The following is a 16,931-nucleotide window of genomic DNA, read 5'->3' as shown; positions in this document are numbered from 1 at the left end:
CTGAACTACAATCCCCACAAGAGCGCGAGCGCGCGCTCCGCCACGCTCCGCCCCTTTCTTGAGCGCTGCTCCCGTGACCGGCGGGGGGGGGGGGGGGGGGGCGAGCTCTGAGTTGAGGGTTCGAGACCCATCAGGGCGGCGGGAAAAGTCCGACCCTGGGGGCCCTTTGGGAAATCAGCAGAGTGAAGAGACTGAGGCGGAGAGGCACACGCCACCCGTTGCAGTCACTCCCCGAGTCCAGTTTGCTGCTGCCACGTGGCACCGGAGAGCCTGTTCCCAGAGACCAGGATGCGGTCTGGTTCCAGTTCTGCTCTGGGGCCCCAGCCGACTCCGGCCTCACTTTCCCATCTCTACAGTAAGCGAAAGGGACCTCTTGACTCTCCCAGGCGAGACATGCTAATGAACAAATCCGGTTATTCATTCTGGTTAAAGAGGTTAAACCCAGAGGGTCTCAACCAGGGGCAATTTGTCCCCCCACTCCCAGGGGACACTGGGCGATCTCTGGGGACATTTGTGGTTGTTATGCCTGGGGTTCCTCCTGGCATCAAAACCTGGGATGCTGCCAAACACCCCACAATGCATAGGACGCCCCCAAAGCAGCCTCCCAAATTGTCCACAGTGCCGGGGGGGGGGTTGGAAGACCGTGGTTTAACCCCACTGCTAAGCAAGGAGAAAGATTTAGGTCTAGAAGGACCCTGAAGGGGGAAAATTTTCAATCTTTCCATTTTCTCCCTGCTCCACTCCTGCAAGAACCAAGGTATCCGTTCAACGTCTACCCTTGGAAGGCAGTGGCTGGAGGGTAGAACCCACCTCCTAGAGTCCCCCCCGCAGCCCAGCTCCTCAACCTTGTAGGACCCTGAGAGTCCAACCCCCTGTGTTTCTCCTCTTAATTTGCAAAGCATCTCTTGGTGTCCCAATCTATTCCTATGTGAAACAGCACTCCAGGAAACCATCCTGCTGGAAGCTAATCACTCTTTTCTTTTCTAAATACTCAGATTAATGTATGCTTTAGTTTAACTTTTTTTTTTTTTTAGAGACGTCTTTCCATCCCTGCATGTCCCACTCAAGCTAGCCAAGCTAGCCAAGAGTCCCTGTTTTGCTGATTTTTTTTTTTTTTTTTTGGCCCTGCCGCACAGCTTGTGGGATCTTTTTCCCCAACCAGGGATTGAACCTGGGCCCTTGGCAGTAGTGAAAGCACGGAGTCCTAACCACTGAACCACCAGGGAATTCCCTGCTGATTTTTTTTAATGCTCTTTAACTGGTATGTTATTAAAAGCAATGCCTAGATTATTTGCATCTAAAAAATGAATCTCTTCAATGTATCTTTCTGCTTACTTTTAATTTCTCAAAATGCAAAAACACATACAGGTACGGATGTAAAATGGTGCAGCTGCTGTGCAAAACATTGTGGTGGTTCTTCAAAAACTTAAACAAAAAATTACCCAAAAATCCAGCAATTCCACTTCTGGGTATATACGGAAGAGAGTGGAAAGCAGGGACTTGAATGGATACTTGTACACCCACGTTCATAGCAGCATTATTCACAATAGACAAAGGGTGGAAACAACTCAAGTATCTGTCATCAGATGAATGGATGAACACAATGTGGTCCATCCATACAGTGGAATATTACTCAGCCACGAAAAGGAAGGAGATTCTGACACCTGCTATGACATGGATGAAACTTGAGGACGTGACGCTCAGTGAGAGAAGCCAGACACAGAAGGACAAATACTGTCTGATTCTGCTCACAGGGCGTCCCTGGAGGAGTCACAGCCACAGAGACAGGAAGTAGATGGTGGGGTCAGGGGCTGGGGGAGGGGATGGGGAGTGCCTGCTAATGGGCATGGAGTTTCCTTTGGGGTGATAAATATGTTCCACAGTTAGACAGGACTGATGGTTATACAACATCGTGGATGTACTCTCTATCCCACCAAATTGTACTGTCGAAACAGTTAATTTTGTGTTGTGTGAAATTCTCCTGAAAACAAGAAAGACATAAAAGAGAGAAAAGAAATGATCCCTGTCTCTCTGCCTCTTGTTTGCATGCTGCCTTCATTTCCTTACCGGACAGGGACAGACAGGATTTCGGCAATCCTCTGGCTGCAAACTGACAGCTGCTGGCTGGCCTCCAACCCACCTGTCTACTAGTGGGGTCCCCTTGTCCAGGGACCCTGCTGTCAGGCTGTCCATGCAGACAAATGTCCGCCTACAACATGCATCCTCTGTGTCAACACAAAGAACTCCACTTTGGGGAGAAAAAACAACAAAGGCCCACTGAATCTTTCTTTTTTCTTTCTTTTCTTTTTTCTTTTCTTTTGGTTGCACTGCACAGCAGCAGAATTTTGGGATCAAACCCGGGCCCGGCAGTGAAAGTGCTGAGTCCTAACCACTGGACCACCAGGGAATTCCACACACACCCCCGATGCCTGCCACTGAATCTTTCTAATGGAAGTCACGCACCAAGTCTGTGCATCCACAGGGCAGCGCTAAGGCGGGGAGGGAGAGGCAGTGTGGCGGGTGGGCAGAACAGGGCACACACACATAACAGCTTGGTCCAGGGGTGTCTCTTTCACTCGGGTACTGCCTGGTCATCGGCATGGATACAGCAGAGGGGGTGAGAGAGGGGGTGAGACTGGAGTCAGGGCATTGACTCTCAGGTGCACACCCCAGAGAATTAAAAACAGGGACTCAAATACTTGTACATGAGTGCTCCTAGCAGCTCTACTCGCAACAGCCCAGACCTGGAAGCAACTCAAGTGTCCATCAATGGACGCGAGTGGATAACCAGAACAGGGGCCTTCCATACACTAGCGTATTATTCGACATTGGTCCTGGATCAGGAAGATGGGGGAGCTGCCTGTGCTTATGTTTCCAGGACTGGGATGGGGTGGCAATGGAAATGGGTTGGCATCTCCTTACTGGAAACCCCATCAAAGCCGGGCAATTGTAAGTGGTGTCTGTGTTCTATTCTCTTAGGATCCAGCATACCCTTCTGGACATGGCACTCCAATGTTTGTGGGGGACTGTCCTTCTCACATGCTCATGTGGCTCTACAGATCCATTATCAACTTAGCCCCCCGTCAATCAGAGAATTTCCATCCACAGAGATTCCATCCACAGTGATTGGTTCGGGGAATGAACATGTAACTCAAGTGGGACCAATGAGAGTCATCCCAGGCACTTTGTCTGAAATATAAGCAGTGTCGCTCATGGTGCCATACAGTGGAAGCCTGGAGCTTCCATGAGTCATTTTTTGCCACCCAACAGCTCTGAGATCTGGAGGGTGTGACCATGTCGCACATAGACTCTGACCCTAGATACTAGCCACTCTGCTGTTCCTCGTTTGTGCATTCACCCCCACCTATCAGCTGGACTTAAGCCTTCTGGGAGCATCATTGTGGTTGTTTTGCATTTGTATGTCTGGACCATGAGCCTCAGTTAAATAAAAAAAAAGGGGGGCTTCCCTGGTGGCGCAGTGGTTGAGAGTCTGCCTGCTGATGCAGGGGACACGGGTTCGTACCCCGGTCCGGGAAGATCCCACATGCCGCGGAGCGGCTAGGCCCGTGAGCCATGGCCGTTGAGCCTGTGCATCCGAGCCTGTGCTCCGCAACGGGAGAGGCCACAACAGTGAGAGGCCCGCGTACCGCAAAAAAAAAAAAAAGTAATGAGAATGAAGACAAAGAAGAGGGCGGATCTTAGAGAGAAAGAGAAGTTGAGGAGTTCATGCCTTCACAACATTGTTTAAGCACCTTTTTTTTTTTTTTTTTTTTTTTAAGCTGTGCCACACGGCATGTGGGATCTTAGTTCCCAGAGCAGGAATCAACACGTGCCCCCTGCATTGTAAGCATGGAGTCTTAACCTCTTGACTACCAGGAAAGTCCCTGTGTAGGCACCTAGATCCAGCCATGCCTGAAGCAGGCAGCCCTTAGCCCTTCCTGTGTATTTTGTTTTGGTTTTTTGGTTTAAGCTAATTTGAGTCATGACTTCAGTCTTTTGTAAACCGAGAGTTTCGACTGATAGTGTCCCTTTTGTTTTTTGGGTTTTTTAAATTTTGCATTTATTTATTTATATTTTTTGGCTGAGTCAGGTCTTAGTTGCAGCACTCATGCGGGCTCTCTAGTTGTGGCGTGCTGGCTCAGTAGTTGTGGCATGTGGGCTTAGTTGCCCTGCGGCATGTGGGATCTTAGTTCCCCGACCAGGGGTCGAACCGGCGTCCCCTGCATTGCAAGACAGATTCTCAACCACTGGACCACCACAGATGTCCCATGTCCCTTTTGTTTTGATGTGATTCATCATCCAGCACCTCTCACAAGTAACGTGATCCTCAAAACTCACGGTGGTAGGTTAGTGTCTGCCACCAAAATGTGGCGAAACCATGGAATCGGTTCCCCAATTGGAAGCTCAACAGCAGCAGAAAGCACCCTGGAGTCAGTCAGAAGCCTGTGTCAGCTGCAGAGGTAAGACTTCCACCTCTGCAGGGCAGTCAGTCAACAAATGAGTCCAGGGGGAAGAGAGGCTTCCCCCCAAGCCACCTCTATCTCCATGCGGCTGGGGCCAAAGTCAACATTTCTTCAGCCAAGTTGTGTGGCTTGTGTTTATCTGGCTTTTCATCCTGTTGACTTTCTGAGGTTGCCATGGGCAGCTGTATAGGCCCCAGGTGTTTCCCGCCTCTCTGGGGATCTTCCTGGAAATGGGTTGCAGGGGGCTTCCTTCAACTGCCCAGGAAAGGCAGATTAAAGGCTGTGAGAGCCTCACAAGGAGGGGAAGGTTGCCATCTCCTGTTTCCCGGAGGTTACAGGACACTTTCAATAAATGAATCCCTGCCTACCTACCCAGACTCTAACACACACACACACACACACACACACACACACACACACACACACACAGCTCATCTGGCCATTCCCCCAGGCCGGAAAACATTAGTTTCCAAAAAGCAAATTCAAGTGTTGTAAAATTCTAAAACACAACCTCTTTTCTCACAGCCCTTTAACACTTAGTTTACACACAATTAAAACCTACAGCGTTCTCTGCGTTCCCAGGTCTCAGATGCTGAAAGTAATGATAATAATTAATAGATGTTAGGGACTTCCCTGGTGGTTCAGTGGTTAAGAATCTGCCTGCCAATGCAGGGGACATGGGTTCGATCCCTGGTCTGGGAAGATCCCACATGCCGCGGGGCAACAAAGCCCGTGCGCCACAACTACTGAGCCTGCATGCCGCAACTACTGAAGGCCGCATGCCACAACTACTGAGCCCATGTGCTGCAACTACTGAAGCCTGTGCTCCTAGAGGCTGTGCTCTGCAACAAGAGAAGCCACCGCAATGAGAAGCCCGTGCACCGCAACGAAGAGTAGCCCCCACCTGCCACAACTACAGAAAGCCCGTGTGCAGCAACAAAGACCCAATGCAGCCAAAAACTAAATAAAATTTTTAAAAAAATAGTGGTTAATATTGAGACTTCCCTGGCGGTCCAGTGGTTAGGGCTCCATGCTTCTGCTGCAGGGGGCTTGGGTTTGATCCCTGGTGGAGGAACCAAGATTCTGCAAACTGTGTGATGCAGAAAAAAAAAAAGTGGCTAATATTTACTAAGTGCTTATTTGGAAACAGACACCATTCTCAACACTTTATATCATCTCATTTAGTCTTTTCAGCAAGTCTGTAAGACAGCAGTGTAACCTGTTTTAAAGATGAGGAAACAGAGATGCAATCTCCTAACCACCCAGGTATCTTTCACTGAATCTGTGTCCTTTTGATTATTTTACATTTATGCTTACATTTATGTGTGCACCTCCCCAACTAACATCCCAAGGTCTGCCTAGCTGTCCACTGTGGTTCTAGCTTAGCCAAAAACAGGGCCTGGAACAGCTAGGAAGACCACAAATCTTCGTCTCTGAGTTTTGCGGCTGCGGAATGACCCACCCCTGGCCACGTGGGATTGGGGTGTCAGAGAGGAACCCTCATCTCTAGTACTCCCTATTCTTTCCCGGCCAGCTCTTTATTGTATTGTCTTTCCAGCATTTATATTAGCTGGTGATATTTACCTAGAATGTCTGCTCCATGTTGGAGCAGACTGGACATGTTGTCTACGGAGGTGTCCCCATTGTCCAGAGTGAGAGCGCAATTCGTGCGAAGGGACCACGTTATTATTGTTATTATGCTGACAAGTCAGTCGCGCACGCATCCCGCCCCGCCCCCACCCCCCACCCCCACCCCCGCCGCATCCCTGCGCCCCTTCCCCGACCTCCAGGATCAAGCGGGCACTGTCGCCACCTAGCGACGAAAGGCACCATGGTCCGAATCCCTGGCTTCAGGCCAGATCTGGAGATGCAGTCATTTGAGCACTTCCCCCCCAAACATCTACCCCCCCGCCCCCCCAGTCCCCCCCACCCCGCCTCTGGATCCTCCCGGTCAGAAGGAGGCAGCACCTGGCTCCAGTGGCTCTCAGTCTGGCAGGGGCGGCGTTACAGCAGTGGGTCTCCAAGAGGGATTGCCCACCACCAGCAACACCTGCATCACCTGAGGTCCTTTAGAAATGCAGATTCTTGGGCCCCACCTCAAACCTACGGAATCAGAGACTTGGAGCGAGGCCGGACCTTCTGTGCTTCAGCGGGGTCCCCGGGGGATACCCTTCCAGCCCTGAGCAGCAGTCTTCAACCACGTTTGCTCCCCAACATTTTCCACAATTGGGGAGTCCTCCAGGCATCGTGCAGGTGGGGACCAGGGATGCTGCTCAACACCCTACAGTGCCTAGAAGGGCCCCAACTCAGAGAACGATTTGGCTCCAAGTATCAGCAGTGCCGAGGTTAAAAAGCCTCACACTATTTGGGGGGAAAAATGGAATCTGACTCAATTGAGTCCCCGCTCACACTACGCACCAGGACAAATCCCCAATGGTCAGACAGGGTAAACCAGGGTGACCCCCAGTGTCTGTGTCTCCTCCCCTCCCTCCCACTCAGGTGTGTATTTAAATGTGTGCAGCATTCCAGGACCTCAGAGGTCAGATGGTTATGGAGTACATTGTCCTGGGGGGGGTCCATGAAATCCCCTAATCCAGTGAATCGCACCCATGGTGATCTTGCCAACCCCCCAGGGGACACTGGGAGATGTCTGGGGACATTTGTTACTGTCATGACCGGGGCACGGGGGTCCTGGCATCCAGTCGGTGGGGGGCCAAGGATGCTCTCCACACCCCGAAGAGCCCAGGATGCCCCCCCGCAAGAATCATCCACCCAGTCTACTGTCTAGACTGAAATTCCTGCCCCAGAGCCAAGCAGATACGCTAATCATAGTGGGGGACCTTGGGCAAGGGTCTTGGGGCTCCAAGCCCCAACTTTTGTAAGTTGGGAATGATGACAGGACCTATCCGCCTAAGAATGTTGCAAAGAGAGCGACGAGCATGGACAAGGAAAGACCCAGTCCCTGGGTCTGGGAGGAATCTATGGGGCGGCAGACCCCTCCCCTTTAAAACGGAGGCCCGTATGGGACTTGAGGAAATGGGGGCCCTTCTGCAGAAGCCCGTGCCACTGTGCCAGGGACTGGGGGAGCCCCTTGTCCTTCCGCCTTCTGCTCTATCCTGCAGGTACAAATACCTGGCCGCGTCTCTTCCGCGAGAAATGCGGAGACATACTGGCTGCCCGTCCCACCTCCGCCTGGAAAGGCTGCTTTCTATTGGTCTCGGGCAGCAGAGGCGAGGGCCGATTGGCCTAGAGGCGGGCCGTGGCGAGTGATGGACAGACCTGGGGGCGGGGCCTCGGGGCCCTGAGAGCTTTCAGCGCGCATAAGGCTGGTCCTGGCCGCTGGAATGGGGGGCGAGGAGGGGGCGGACAGAGCGCCCCAGACCCCGCGGAATTGCCCAGGGGCCGATTCGTAGGGGTGGAACCGCAGCCGCGGGGACATTGCCTGTCTTGCTCCCACCCTCTCTTTTCCTTTCTCAGATAGGGAAACTGAGTGTTTATTCAAAATTTTATTTCCTCCACCATGGCTTTTTAGCATTAATCTTTTTTTTAATTAAAAAAAATTTTTTTAATTGAAGTATTTGATTTACAATGTTGTGCTAATTTCTGGTATACAGCAAAGTGATTCAGTTATACATATATATACATATCCTTTTTCATATTTGTTTCCATTATGATTTATTACAGGATATTGAATATAGTTCCTTGTGCTATACAGTAGGACCTTGTTGTTTACTTATTTTATATAAACTAGTTTGTATCTACTAATCCCAAACTCCTACTCCCCCACCCCCTTTTCCCCTTTGGTAACCATAAGTTTGTTTTCTGCATTAATTATGATTTTTAAAATATATTGCAATACAATGGTATTTACCTCTATGACTGAGTTTTTCTGGCGTGACCCAAACCCACCTCTGCAGAGAAAGATCCAGGCAAGTGAGCCCAGGGGATCTGCTGCTGCTTCTTGGGCCTCCAGCTGCTGGGGTCAAATCATCACTCCCAGATCTGACCTTTGTGGGGCAGAGGGAGGGGCCCTGGCTCCTTTGGCCTTACTTTTTTTTTTTGGCGGTACGCAGGCCTCTCACTGCTGTGGCCTCTCCCGTTGCGGAGCACAGGCTCGGACGCGCAGGCTCAGCGGCCATGGCTCACGGGCCCAGCCGCTCCGCGGCATGTGGGATCTTCCCGGACCGGGGCACGAACCCGTGTCCCCTGCATCGGCAGGTGGACTCTCCACCACTGCACCACCAGGGAAGCCCCGGCCTTACATTTTAAAATTGATTAATTAATTAGGTACAATGACTTAGTTTTGTAACATGTGTATTGAGACATAATTTTCATGCCTTACAATTCACTCATTTAAATTGTACAATTCAGTGGTTTTCACAAGGCTGTGCAACCAGCACCAGGATCTATTTTAGAGATTTTCATCACCCCAAAAGGAACCCTGCCCCCCTCATTAGCAGTCACTCCCCACTCCCTTCCCCAGCCCCTGGCAACCGCTAATCCACTTTCTGTCTCCGTGGATTTGCCTGTTCTGGAATGTTATATAAATGGATCAGATAGCATTTGTCCTTTGGTAACTGGCTTCTTTCTCTGAGCATCATGTTTTCAAGGTTCATCCACATTCTAGTGTCAGTGCTTCATTACTTTTTACTGCTGAGTAATAGTGTGTGGACAGACCACACTGGTTTATTCATTCGTCAAGTTATGGACATTTGGGTTGTGTCCACTTCTTGGTGGTTATGAATCATGCTGCTGTGAGTATGTGTGCATACATTTTTATGGGGCGTACATTTTCATTTCTTGTGGGCATGTACCAAGGAGCAGAATTGCTGGATCATATGGCAATTTTGTGTTTAACCTTTTGAGGAGCTGCCAGACCGTTGTCCACAGGGGCTGCTCCATCTTACATTCCCACTTGCCACGTGTGAGGTTCTGATTTCTCCACACCCTCACCAACATTTGTTATCATCTACCTTTTTGAATGCAGCTGTCCTAGTGGGCATGTGGTACCATCTCACCATGGTTCGGATTTGCATTTCCCTGATGGCTTATGGTGTTGGAATGCCTGCTGTGTGCCAGGTTCTCTCCTGAGCTTGGACATAGAGCGTGGACAGCAAACTTGGTCCCTGTTCCAGGAGTACTCACGAGCAGTAGAAGGAGACAGGTAATAACCAAGTAAGATAAAATTGGGACTTCACAAGCAGTTCAGTGGTTAGGACTCCGAGCTTCCACTTCAGGGGACCCAGGTTCAATCCCTGGTCGGGGGACTAAGATCCCGCATGCCACGTTGTGCAGCCAAAAAGAAAAAAAAAAAAAAAGAAAGATGAGGTCACAGGAAGTGCTCTACGGAGAATGGAAGGTAGTTGCTGCCTTCAGGATGACCATGTGGCCATGGTAAAGGGAGTGGTCAAGAAGGTTGGGCTTCCCTGGTGGCGCAGTGGTGGAGAGTCCGCCTGCCGATGCAGGGGACACGGGTTCGTGCCCCTGTCCGGGAAGATCCCACATGCCGCGGAGCGTCTGGGCCCGTGAGCCATGGTCGCTGAGCCTGCGCATCCGGAGCCTGCGCTCTGCAACGAGAGAGGCCACAACAGTGAGAAGCCCGCGTAACGCAAAAAAAAAAAAAAAAAGAAGGCATCTCCGCAGAGTGATGCTTTCCCTGAATCCTGAACGATGAGACGTTTTCTGTTGGAAAAGCATTCCAGGCAGGACCTGGCTCTGCATATTGAAACCAGGAAGATTCCCTGGGATTTGAGTTTGGAGAAAACAGGGGCAGGTGGAGGAGATGAAGCCAGGGAGCCAGAGCTACTCTGAAAAACCCGGCTACTCTGAAAAACCATTTGGCATTTTGGACAAAATCTAAACTCATGGGTATTCCGTGACCCAGCAAATAAGCTCCCGAAGGCGTAGGTGTCTGTTAGGGACTAAATTTTGTCTCCCTAGATGCATACATTGAAGCCCTAATTGCCTGGACCTCAGAATGTGGCTGTATTTGCAGACAGGGTCTTTACAGAGTTAATTAGGGTAAAATGGGTCTAGACCCTAATCCCATCCGACTGGTGCCCTTGTAAGAAGAGGAGGTTAGGACACAGGATTGAACAGAGGGATGACATGGGGAGAAGATGGCTGTCAAGGAGAGAGACCTCAGAGGGAACCAGCCCTGCCCACACGTCAATCTTTGGAGCTTCCAGAACTGGGAGAGAATCAATGTCTGTCGTTTAAGCCCCCAGATTGTGGTACTGTGTTATGGCGGCCCAGGCAAACGAATACAGTGCCCAATAAAATATGAGTTCAGGCTTCCCTCGTGGCTCAGTGGTTAAGAATCCGCCTGCCAATGCAGGGGACATGAGTTCGAGCCCTGGTCGGGGAAGATCCCGCATGCCGCGGGGCAACTAAACCCGCGCGCCACAACTACTGATCCTGCACTCTAGAGCCCGCGAGCCACAACTACAGAAGCCCGCACACCTAGAGCCCGTGCTCCACAGCAAGAGAAGCCACTGCAATGAAAAACCAGTGCACTGCAACGAAGAGTAGCCCACGCTCACTGCAACTAAAGAAAGCCCGGGCACAGCAGCGAGAACCCAACTCAGCCAAAAGTAAAAATATATATATATATATACACACAACCAGGAAAAGACTCATAGTAGCTGTGTCCATAATAGCCCTAAAGTGGAAACCACCCAAGTGTCCATTTGCAAGAGATGGGTCATGAAATGGTGGTGCGTAATAAACAATGATAAACCATAGTGAAAAAGAATATATATTTAAAAGAAAAGAATGTAAGTACTTCCCTGGCAGTCCAGTGGTTAAGACTCCACGCTTCCACTGCAGGGGGCACAGGTTCGATCCCTGGTCAGGGAACTAAGATCCCACATGCTACACAGTGTGGCCGGAAAAAAAAAAAGTATATATATGTATAACTGAATCACTTTGCTGTACAGCAGTAAGTAACACAATATTGTAAATCAACTATACTTCAAAAAAAAAGAGAAATCATAATTCTTAGGTCAGTGCATCAGAAAACAAGAATGCTTCTGAATTCTTGAAATCTGTATTTTGACTTAGGATCATGCAGTGCATTGTGAAAGACTTCATTTAGACTATTTGTGAATTTAATATATGTCAATTAATAAAATTGAACGGTTTTTTAAAATAAATTCATTTATTTATGTATTTATTTTTGGCTGCGTTGGTTCTTCGTTGCTGGGCGTGGGCTTTCTCTAGTTGCGGCGAGCAGGGGCTACTCTTCATTGCAGTGCAGGGGCTTCTCATTGCGGTGGCTTCTCTTGTTGTGGAGCATGGGCTCTAGGTGCGCGAGCTTCTGTAGTTGTGGCACTCGGGCTCAGTAGTTGTGGCACGTGGGCTCTAGAGTGCAGGCTCAGTAGTTGTGGTGCACGGGCTTAGCTGATCCGCGGCATGTGGGATCTTCCCAGACCGGGGCTCAAACCTGTGTCCCCTGCATTGGCGGGTGATTCTTAACCACTGTGCCACCAGGGAAGTCCCTTGTGTGCAGGATTTTTTTTTAATTTATTTATTTTTGGCTGCTTTGGGTCTTTATTACTGTGCGGGGGCTTTCTCTAGTTGCGGCGAGCAGGGGCTACTCTTCGTTGCGGTGCGCAGGCTTCTCATTGCGGTGGTTTCTCTTGTTGTGGAGCACGGGCTCTAGGTGCATGGGCTGCAGTAGTTGTGGCTCGCGGGCTCAGTAGTTGTGGCGCACGGGCTTAGTTCCTCTGTGGCATGTGGGATCTTCCCGGACCAGGGCTCGAACCCATGTCCCGTGCATTGGCAGGCAGTATCTTAACCATTGCACCACCGAGGAAGTCCCCCTTGTGTGCAGTTTCTAAAGACAATTTCTCAGAGCAGTTTTAGGTTCCCAGAAAAATTGATCAGAAGGTACAGAGATTTCCCACTTCCCCTCCCCCCCCCACGCATCGCCTCCCCCACTATCAACATCCCCCACCAGATGGGACGTTTGTGACAAGGATGAACCTACACTGACACGTCATTATCAGCCATTGTCTGCAGTTGACACTCGGTTTCACTCTTCCTGGTGAACGTTCTACGGGTTTGGACAAATGCATAATGAGAGGCATCTATCATTATGGCATCACACAGAGTATTTTCACTTCCCTGAAACCCCTCCGTGCTCCACCTGTCATCCCCTCCATCCCCCGACCCCTGGCCACCGTGGATCTCTTTACCGTCGTGACATTTGCCTGTATGTGTGTAATTTCATTAAGTCGTGCGACATTACGCTCTGTAAGATACATCTCTTTTTTTTTTTCTTTTTTGTCCTCACCATGGTGGCTTGCAGAATCTTAGTTCCCCAACCAGCGATTGAACCCGCGCCCTCTGCAGTGGAAGCTTCGAGTCCTAACCACTGGACCGCCAGGGAATTCCCAATATATCTTCATTTTTTAAACTTGATTTCTGGGTGTGTCTGTGCAGGGCTTTCCGGATGAGGTGGTCCTTTGAATTGGTGGACCCCGTAAAGCAGATGGCCCTCGCCTAAGTGGGCATCAACCAGTCCATTGTGGACAAGAATGAAAAGCAAGGCAAAAAAGGGAGAATCTGTCCCTTCTGCCTGACAGCTGGCAGGACCATCCATCACCTCCTGCCTTTGGCCTTACAGCACCAGGTCTCCTGGGTGTCCAGCTTGTAGACGGTAGATCGAGATAGAGGGACTTCTCAGCCTCCATAATACTGATTATACATCTCTTTCTGGGTAGCAATATATCTATATCTATATATTAATAAATTTTCTTTCTTTATTTTTTTGGCCATGCAGCATGTGGGATCTTAGTTCCCTGACCAGGGATCGAACCCACCCCCTGCATTGGAAGCGCAGAGTCTTAACCACTGGACTGCCAGGGAAGTCTCCACAATATATCTATATTTGTATCCTTATATATTCTGTTGGTTCTGCTTCTCTTGAGGACCCTCATCCAAGCTCTTAGGGTGGTCCACCGGCACCTCTTTGCTTTGAAACCCAACTCCTGAGGCTGGGCTGGTAGGGCCATGGTGCAAGGTCTGGCTGAGTCCAGGGAAGGAGCAGGGCTGGGTTCCGGGGAGGGGGCTTCCTCAGAAAAGTCCCATCCAAGCCCCTCTCCCCGTCCCCACCCACAATCAGCTGGGTGAGCAGTGCTATTTTCAGACCCTCCTCCCCCCACTTCCTTCCGTGCCCTGTCAGAAGCCCACTTCCTGACTGGGTCTCATCCTCTCCCCTCAGGGTGGGGCAAAGACAAACTTGCATATTGTGGCATTTCTCCACCGACTTCAGTGTCCCAGACCCCGATCTTGAGTCCTTTCCCCGAACCAAGACTGGCCACATAATGTACAGATCCCAGTGCAGAATGAAAATGAAGATGCCCTTGCTCAAATACTATGAGGAATTTCAAGACACAAGCCACAGGGCAGTAAATCATGGGTGCAGCCCTTCTGAGCGTGAGGTCCTGGGTGACTCCATGGGTCTCAGCCCAGAACGCTGGCACTGCCCCCAACCACCTGCAGCCCTCCCTCCACCTCCTGGTTTCATAAAGTTTTATTTATTTTATTGTGTTAAAATACACATACTATAAATTTTCCATCTTAACCATTTTTAAGCACACAGCTCAGTGGCATTAAGCACATTCACATTGTCGGGCAACCGTCCCCACCATCATCTCCAGAACTTTCTCATCTTCCCAAACTGAAACTCTGTCCCCAAGAAACACTGACTCCCCGGGCCCTCCCCCAGCCCCTGGCCCCCACCATCTACTTCCTGTCTCTGTGGATGTGACTTCTCTTGGGACCTCACATGACTGGAATCAGACAGTATTTGTCCTTCTGTGTCTGGTTTCTCTCACTGAGCATCATGTCCTCAAGGTTCATTCGTATGGTAGCAGGTGTCAGAATCTCCTTCCTTTATAAGGCTGAATAACATTCAACTGAGTGGATGGACCACGTTTTGTTCATCCATCGATCCACGCATGCTGCTTCTACCTTTGGCTGCTGAGAACCATGCTGCTGTGAACATTCCTGTACAGGTATCTGTTTGAGTACCTGTTTTCAGTTCTTTTGGGTCTGTACCCAGAAGCACAAACATTAATTTTAAAAAATTAATCAGTTAATTAACTTTTGGCTACGTTGGGTCTTCATTGTTGCACGCGGGTTTTATCCTTTCTTTTTTTTTTTTTTTTTTTTTTGCGATACGCGGGCCTCTCACTGCTGTGGCCTCTCCCGTTGCGGAGCACAGGCTCCGGACGCGCAGGCTCAGCGGCCATGGCTCACGGGTGCAGCCGCTCCGCAGCATGTGGGATCCTCCCCGACCGGGGCACGAACCCACGTTCCCTGCATCGGCAGGCAGACTCTCAACCACTGCGCCACCAGGGAAGCCTCGCGGGCTTTCTTCAGTCGCGGCGAGTGGGTGCTACCCTTCGTTACAGTGCGCGGGCTTCTCACTGCGGTGGCTTCTCTTGTTGCAGAGCACAGGCTCTACGCGCGCGGGCTTCAGTAGTTGCGGCACGCGGACTTCAGTAGTTGCGGCACGCGGGCTTCAGTAGTTGTGGCTCGTGGGCTCTAGAGCGCAGGCTCAGTAGCTGTGACGCACCGGCTTAGTTGCTCCATGGCATGTGGCATCTTCCCAGAACAGGGCTCGAACCCGTGTCGCCTGCATTGGCAGGTGGATTCTTAGTCACTGAGCCACCAGGGAAGTCCCACAAACATTAATTTTTAATAGCCAGCCTTCCCTTAGGCATCTAGTTTTATCTCAGCTTCTGGCTGATCCTAACAGTGAAAACACTCCCTTTGCCTGGCAAAACCAACGAAAACTCAGAAGACACATCAAAGAGTGAAGAAGAGAAAAAAAACAAAATCTCCTGTAACCTCATGCCCCAGCGTCCCCCTCGTTTCCACTGTGGCGTGTGTTTGGGGGCGGGGGTGTCGGCTACAGTTGCGCTGGTTACGCTGTTTGCTGGATGTGGTGCGTGAATCTTCTCATCAGAATCCTCTGCTTCCAGGAATCTTCCCCTCAAGTCCCGCCCACAAGTGGTAAATGCCCCAAGTGCTGTTTTTGTCCCGCCCACAGCGGAAACAACCTAAGTGTCCAGCAAGAGCGGACTGTGTACACAAACAGTGGGCCAGCCCTAGGGGTTGCATGAGAGGATCGCAAGAGCAGTGTTGCTGAAAGCTACTATATGTGTCAAAAAAAAATAATAATAATGGGGATTGTGTCTTTACACCTGCTCACAGGTGAACACAGATGCCTGGGTTTCTCAGCACTGAATCGGTTGCAACTGAGAATATTGGCCGCCTTAAGATGGGGTCATCTGTTTCCTGTGCAACAGGATTGGGGGAGAGAGGTTTTCTGCACAGCCTTTTAAACCCTTTGAATTTTGAACCATGTAAATATATTTCCCATAAAAACATAAATCAAAGTAAAACTTTTTTAAAAAATTTATTTATTTTTGGCTGTGTTGGGTCTTCGTTGCTGCGTGCGGGCTTTCTCTACTTGTGGCGAGCGCGGGCTACTCTTCGTTATGGTGCGCGGGCTTCTCATTCCGGTGGCTTCTCTTGTTGCAGAGCATGGGCTCTAGGCGCGCGGGCTTCAGTAGTTGCAGCACGTGGGCTCAGTAGTTATGGCTCGTGGGCTCTAGAGCACAGGCTCAGGAGTTGTGGCACTCGGGCTTAGTTGCTCTGCGGCATGTGGGATCTTCCCAGACCAGGGCTCAAACCCGTGTCCCCTGCATTGGCAGGCGGATTCTTAACCACTGCACCACTAGGGAAGTCCCCGCAAACTGTTTTTTTTTTAAAAAAGACCGACAGCCTAGTATGGGTCCGCATACCTCAGGGCTGCAGTTTTTTTTCATCAAAGGTTGACCATAATCTTTTTACTTAATTTCCTCTCTTCACTTTGAGGATGTTTTTTCTGTTTTCTTTTATATTTTCTTTTATTTTTTTATTGGAGTATAGTTGCTTTACAATGTTGTGTTAGTTTCTGCTGCACAGAAAACTGAATCAGTCATACATGTACATGCATCCCCTCTTCTTTAGATTTCCTTCCCATTTAGGTCACCACAGAGCACTGAGTAGAGTTCCCTGTGCCAGCAGTCCCCAAACTTTTTGGCACCAGAGACCGGTTTCACCGAATAAATTTTTTCCACGGACCGGGGGCAGGGGGCGGTGGCTGGGGGGTGAGGGTGTGGGGGTGATGATTCAGGCAGTAATGCGAGCGATGGGGAGAGGCAGATGAAGCTTCCCTCGCTTGCCCACCGCTAACTTCGTGCTGTGCAGCTGGTTCCTAACAGGCCAGGGATGGGTACCTGTCCGCGGCCTGGGGGTTGGGGACCCCTGCCCTGTGCTATAAAGTAGGTTCTCATTAGTTACCTATTTTATACATTGTAGTGTATATATGTCAATCCCAACCTCCCAGTTCGTCCCACCCCCACTTCCCTTCTTGGTAACCATAAGTTTGTTCTCTACATTTGTGACTCT

The sequence above is a fragment of the Aethalodelphis obliquidens genome, unplaced genomic scaffold, assembly GCF_003676395.1.
Source record: "Aethalodelphis obliquidens isolate GAN/ISIS:26980383/991018 unplaced genomic scaffold, ASM367639v1 scaffold53, whole genome shotgun sequence".
NCBI lineage: Eukaryota > Metazoa > Chordata > Mammalia > Artiodactyla > Delphinidae > Aethalodelphis > Aethalodelphis obliquidens.
The sequence above is the reverse complement of the archived record's forward strand: the minus strand, read 5'-3'. Positions refer to the sequence as shown.